Source organism: Cricetulus griseus, chromosome 4 (assembly GCF_003668045.3).
Source record: "Cricetulus griseus strain 17A/GY chromosome 4, alternate assembly CriGri-PICRH-1.0, whole genome shotgun sequence".
Lineage (NCBI taxonomy): Eukaryota > Metazoa > Chordata > Mammalia > Rodentia > Cricetidae > Cricetulus > Cricetulus griseus.
In genome coordinates, this window is record NC_048597.1 from 173,790,388 (window position 1) to 173,797,828 (window position 7,441).

A 7,441-nucleotide genomic window follows, 5' to 3' on the forward strand; every position below is an offset into this window, starting at 1 on the left:
ATGGATGGAAACAAAACATAATATCCCAAATGTATGGGAGACAAGCAAGGTGCTTCTCAGAAAGATTTCCATCCCTAACCATGTTTTATTCCCTTATAGGACCAGAAAGGGAAAAGAAACAGATAACCAAATAGAGAGGAAGATTAAGACAACCAAGATTAGAGTGGAGATAAATGATGATGGTTTAATTCTTCCAATTCCTTAAAGACTAAAATTGCAAGTTAACATGTACATATGTTTTAAACTTAACAGTTAATGTGCTTACTAAAAACTTACCATCTAAGCTGGGTCTGGAAGCACACACCTTTAATTCTCTGGAGGCAGAGGCAAACAGATCTCTGTGTCATATCTGTGAGTTTGAGGCCAGCCTGGTCTGCATATCTAGTTCCAGGCCAGCCAAGGCTACATAGTGAGACCCTGTCTCAAGAAAAATAATCAAACAAACAAATAAATATGTATTGTCAGTTCTCTCCTTCCACCCTGCTGAGGCAGTGTCTCTGCCGCTCTTGTTTTCTGGATGTGGCAGCCAGTGCCTGTAGTTCCAGCTACTCAGGAGGCTGGCTGGGAAGATCACTGCAGCATGGAAGCTCTGGGGCAACCTGGGCAACATAGCAATGTTCCCAATCAGCAAGGCAGGGCCTTTGCTCTGCCCAGTTCTCGGGGGTGGGGGTACCCTTGTGGTGCTGGCAGCTTTCATATCCACTGGTGCTGACAGTGAGTAGCAGCAGACAGCTAGGAGCAGCAGCAGGTGAGGCCCTCTATTGTCACAGCACTCCCGCAGCCTGGGACACTGGGTCTTACAATGACAAGCACTAGAACCTGTGTAGGCTTAGGAAGTTAGAACTCCTCAGTCCTTGCAGTTCTGAGGCCTCCAGTGTGAAGGAGTACCTGGCCCTCCATGGCAGCCATTGTCACAGCTCTTAGGCCTACATGCCAGGACCCTTAAGACTTGAAAGCTCTTGGAATGCTCCTAGCCACCAAAGCCTGCAGATTCCCCTCTCTGGCTCTTCAGAGCCTTCTATTCTTCTCCAGTTTCAGCTCTGTGCTCACTCTTACCTTGTCATTTTAAGAAAACACATGTGTGTATATGTGCAAGTGTGTAGAACGTGTGTGTGCATATTTGTATTACGCAGGTGCACATGTGTGCAGGTGAAGGACCAAGGACAACTTTGACTATCATCCTCAGAAATGCCACCAAAGGAGGGTTCCAAAGTGAGTTCCAGGGGGATAACAGGAGAACAGGAGAATAGAGGATGAATATGATCAAGATACATTATATATGAGTATGACAGTGTCAGAGAATACATTTTAAATATTTTAAAATCAAATCCTTGTGTTTATGAGGCATACACGTTACCAGCCAAGCCATCTCCCCAGTCCTCTCACACATTCCTTACAAGGTTTAACAGCCTTGGCTGTTCTGAAACTCACTCTGTAGACCAGGCTGGCCTTGAACTCATAGAGGCTCACCTGCCTCTGCCTTCCAAATGTTGGGATTAAAGGCATGCGACATCACTGCCCGGCTCCAACATCCTTCTTGCTCCTACCCTGGTCACTGTCCTGCTCAGTTGTGTCTTGTTGTTAGGGCCACTGTTGTGGCAGCCATCACTGGGTGACAGTCACTGCTGCCCTGCCACTTCTGCCAGTCTCACTGCCAACACCCGGTACTGCTCAGCTGGTAGCTTCTGTCACCTCTCGATTCCTTGGTTCTGCTGCTGCAACTGTGAATGCCACCAGCGTTGTCTGGCTCATCACTTTTTCAATGTAAAAGCCGATTGCTCCTCTGTCACCACTGTCACCTGCTTCCATTCACCAGGTTCAGCCAGTTCTACTAGTGATGGATGTTAAAAGTGGGTGAGGCCAGGCATTGGTAGCGCACGCCTTTAATCCCAGCACTTGGGAGGCAGAGGCAGGCGGATCTCTGTGAGTTCCAGGCCAACCTGCTCTCCAGAGTGAGTGCCAGGATAGGCTCCAAAGCTACATAGAGAAACCCTGTCTCAAAAAAACCAAAAAAAAAAAAAAAAACCAAAAAAAAAAAAGTGGCTGTGAAAAGACCATTCTACAAAGCTTGCTGTTGGGACTCGGGTTGCAACACCAGGGGCTGGGGTAGCTCGGATATGTGTTACATGGCCACAGAATGGGATCATGTGCCACTCAGAGCAGAGCTTCAGGAGAGTGATTTATATCAGCTATGCATTGTTCCTCTCACACCAGTCACAGCGTCCCTCTGCTAGCCCACCAAGAGAAGTGTTCCCGTTTGGCCTGGCTATATAGTTACAGGGAAAGTCTGGTGCAAGCTGTTTGAACTGGTCTTGTCTGGGGATGTACCTTCAAGAACCAGAGGGTTGCTTCAGCAGCAAGTGGCTGTAGTTGTCTTGCAGCTTCCTCAAGACACCTTTGACATATTTAAAGTAGCTGGTGCTGGTGTTAGTGCAGCCCAGCTGGCTGGACTGGCAGTCCTTTGCTTAAGGGAGTCAGATCACTCAATGCCCAACAGTATTCCATATTCATAGAAAATCAAAAGCCAGGAGGGCGTGTTAACACTGACTTTAACATGCCCCATGTCTCAGAGATAGGTAGCCCCAGCATTTGCCTCAATGAGAGACTGTCTCCTCAAACCAAAATCTCATCCAGGGATTGTGGGCACATGGCTGCAGTTCCAGCATTCTAAAGACAGAGGCAGGAGGATCACAAGTTCCAGGCTAGACTGAGTCTCATAGTGAGATCTCATTTCAAAAAACAACAAAAAGGCTGGACATAGTAGCACACATCTTTAATCCCAGCATTTGGAAAGCAGAGTCAGGGAGATCTGTGTGAGTTTGTGGCCAGCCTGGTCTACATAGCAGGTTTAAGGCCAGCTAGGACTACCTAGTAAGACCTTGTCTCAACAAGACACGCCCACACACACACACACACACACACACACACACACACACACACACACACTGTAATGTACATGATGCTGTTTTAAGAATAGAAAGCTCAGTTGGGAGAGTGTTAGACTGAAGAATAGAATGCTATCAGGCAGTGGTGGTACACACCTTTAATCCCTCTCTGAAGGCAAGAGCAGGTGGATCTCTGTGATTTTGAAGCTAGGCTTGTCTACAAAGCAAATTCTAGGACAGCCAGGGTTGTTATTCAGAGAAACCCTGCCTTGAAAGCAAACAACATCAAAGAATAGAAAGCTAAAACTCAGGGCTGGAGAAAGAGCACTGGCTGCTCTTCTAGAGGTCCTGAGTTCAATTCCTAGCAACCACATGGGGACTCACAACCACCTATAGTGAGATCTGGTGCCCTCTTCTGGGGTGCAGCCTGAACACTGCATAAATAATAAATCTTAAAAAAAGAAGAAGAAGAAGAAGAAGAAGAAGAAGAAGAAGAAGAAGAAGAAGAAGAAGAAGAAGAAGAAGAAGGAAACGAACAAAAGAAAGCTGAAATTCAAGTGTGTCCGGCCTCAGGGAACACCATGGTGTCTGTCTTGGTGGAAAAGTGTCCTGGATTTAAACCCCTAACTGCCACCTTCTAGCTCTGGCTTTCCCTGCATTGTTAAGTTCCTTCACCCTTGCTTGATTTATTTTGTATATAAAGCTGAGGTCAAAAGCAAACAAGGGCTGGGAAGGTAGCTCAGTTGATAGAGCACTTCCCTAGCATGCACAAAGCCCTGGGGCTTGATCCCCAGCACGCCTGAGGCACAATGACACATGTCTCTGGAGGCTGGAGGATCAGAAGTTCAAGGTCATCCTCAGATATTTAGAGACCTCATGGCCAGCCTGAACTACATGAGAGGCCCTGACTCAAAAAATAAATAAAAAAATTAAAAACTCACAAACCAAAAAGCATCTTCACCTAGTGGGATAGCTCTAAGTACTATGTAATTTGCTTTATAATAGTCACTAGGGATAATGATAACTTCTGATACAGACATGCTGGTGTAGAAACAGTAGAATGTGTTCTGTAGGGGAAAAAATACATTAATAAGTGTTAGATTTCCTGAGAGAATTTGTTAGCATTTCTTTCATAAAACAAAAGGTTGTTTTCTAAATCCCATTCTACATGACCTGAAAGTAAATGTTCCAAGATACACATTGTTAAAGACCAAAGAATTCAAATTTCATTAGTTATTTTAATGCCAGTGATGAAAAAAAATGCTATCCAAAAATAGCTTCCCCTAGGCTGAGGGATAGAGGCTTTTGTTAACATCTTTTCAATACAATTTGGAGGTTTAAAGATATTAGTTTTTTATTATGTGAAATCAAATAAACCAAAATAAAAACATGAATCAGATGAAGCAATATTTCACACAGCTTTAATCCAATGTGTGCATTGTCTCCACGGAAATAAATGCTCTGACCCACTGTAGGCGAGGTAACAGCTCCTCAGCCACAGATGGGAATTCATTTCCTTTCTGCTTCCTCTTGCTTGACATTCCCAGAACCCTCCCAGAGCTTGGAGCTATAACACTGCTCAGAGCTGTGATGGCTCTCAGCAGACACCAAGTGTCCCACGTCTTGTTTTAGATCCCGCGTAGCACTCCACTTTGTTTTACCCCTTTTTTAGATTGTTAATCCCAATCGGACAATAAAATACCTCCTGCTTGTGCCCTTAGCTGTCTGCCCACTCCATTCTTGAAGGCGAGCATGGCAAGAACCCTGTTGGAGACAGGAGGTGGTTTCCATGGACTACCTCATAATTACACAGCCCTCTCTGAAGCTGCAAGACACAAGGCCACTACTTAGTATCTGTGATGTACTAGACTCCTCGGCTACTCTATCTATCCTTCCAACCATCGCCACCACAAACATGCTTTAACTCACTCTCCACAGGTGGCCTCCTCCCCTTCCTAAAGATGACCTTGAGTTTCTAGTCCTCCTGTATCTAGTTATCAAATATTGAGGTTACAGGTGTGTATATCCTTGAATGGTACCCTCCTCTTTTTTTTTTTTTTTTTCATTTTTCTTTCCTGGCAAACCTACAAGTCCACCTTAAGCAAATCCATTCTTCCTTCCTTTCTGCCTTCCTGTTCCACCCTCCCTGGCCATCTCCATCCTCTCTTTCTCCTGGCTCCTCGCCTTCTGCTGACAGTGACTTGTCTATCCAATAAAAGCTAACATTTTCTCCAAGTCTTGCTTTCAGCTATAGCTGTCACCTCTCTCTGCCTCAGATCTCAGTCATTTGAGAATTTCAAATGCTGTCTTTACATGTTTTGTCTCTAGTTCCCTCAACTCATCCTTTTAATGAGGCTTCCTCTCCAACTCCATCTAAGACCCCATACAATGGGTGACCTTATCTCTAATTTGTTTGGCTCCAGTATTGCAAGTGTCAATTTCTCCACCTTTCCTTGTAAATGATTTTTAATTTAGGTATGTGTGTTTGCCCAAAGAAGGGATCAAATCCCCGGGAGCTAGTTACAGTTGGTTGTGAGTCATCCAACATGGATGTTGACCTATCCTCTCTAGCTCCTCCATAAACCTTTGGCTTCCAAACACATACACACAGACACAGACACACAGACACACAGACACACAGACACACACAGACACACACACACACACACACACACACACACACACACACACCACACCACACACTTATATATACACAAAAATAAACATAAGTGAATTAAGAAAATACAGAGGACGCAAAAACAGCCTAGCAACAATCCAAATGCATGCCAAATCCATACTGGGAAGCGGTGGCACCAGAGGTCATTTTCCCAATAAATAAGTTTCAAGCTTAAAAAAGTAGAAAGGGTTTTTCAATTAAAAGAGTCCAGCCAGGGAATAGCAATGTGTGAACTTTATTTGATCTTGATTCATACAAAGAAACTCCAAATTTCCCATCGTCTAATCACTTTTTAAATTTAAACATCGACTAGATACCATTAACACACCACGTGATGATAATTGTTATGAAACATTTGAAAACCGTTCTTCAAAAGCTTAGAGAGCTGCACACAGTTCAAGCTGGAGATAAAATAATAAAATTCTTGGGGATCCAGTTGAGCATACAGGAAATGGGGGAAGGGGAGAGGTCTAGACACTACTGTCCATCAGAACATGACTGTTCACACTGGATGATGGCCATATACTGTTCCCTGTTGTTGCTCATCTTTGCAGATGCTTAACATTTTTCATAGCAGGCTTAATGTTTTTTTTTTTTTCATAGCAGGTTATTTTAAAAAAAGAAATACAGTGAATCACTTTACAACACAGACCTATGGGGATTTTTGTTTGATCACTTTTATTCCCTCCATCACACCCGTGCCTTTAGCCACTGGTTCTATTTGTTTTACCTTTTAATTGCCACTTCATTCCATCTAATCCAAGCCAAATCTGGCTTGTGTACAGCTCCTAGCTACTTCTGCCTGCCTCTAAAACTGTATGGCCAGAGTGTTGTGTTGTTTTTAAACATACACACACACACACACACACACACACACACACACACACACACACACACACACAAACACATACAAGTGTCAGACAAAAATTTGATCACACCAGGTCCTTTGCTTAAAATCTGAAGATTGCTTCTCGATGACACAGAATAAAGATGAGCTAGTCGACACACACCTTGAGACCTGTAAGCTGTCTTCTGACCTTATGTGCCTGCTCCATGTTGGAGTGTTCTCTCTGGCCTTTCCATACTCCAGGCACTTCCTGACCCTGCCATCCTCACCTTCAGCTCAACATTCACACATGCTCTTCCTCTGCCTGCAACATTCTCCTCCCCCAAGCACATCTCAACTCTCAGACCTCCCCTCAGGTGCCACTTGCTGAGGCTACTCTTCTCAGTATTCTAGATGAGGTTAGACCAGCTACCTCCCATAAGAGCTTGTCCCAACTGAAGATTTAAAACAGATGCATTTTTTCAGAGTCTAGCTTCCCTGTTTTAATCTCAGAGAGGGAAATAGCCCTTTACTCTATCCCCCAAAGTCTATCATTTGATCTACCAGAGGGCCAATAAACATTTATTGATCTATTAATAACTGGCTTGATGAATAAGTACTAAGTAAATGAACTTGACTATAATACTGGTCAAGTCATGAAACAAAACTGCACTTTATTATAATGTTATACAGCTAACTTAACTGGTGTCAAAAGATTTGTAAATCTTTAATGTGTTTGTATGCAAGCAAAGAGAGGGAATTATGAGGATGATGTCATTGTCAGGGTCCCTCATAATGACCCAAGTACTTGACAGCAAAAAAGGACATGTCTCAGTATATCACCCACTTTCCAAGGAAGCAACATACATCCAAATGGAAGTGCTTCTGATACCAGCCTTGACTGTGTGCTCTTCATACAGAAAACCCAGATGGTCCAAAAGTGGACTCAAGACTGCAAGCGATTATTTAAAACTGGCTACATTACACAGTGCAAGCCGTCTCTAAATGCATACTAGCACATCTAGTCAGTAGAACCAAAGCTTAAACATTTTA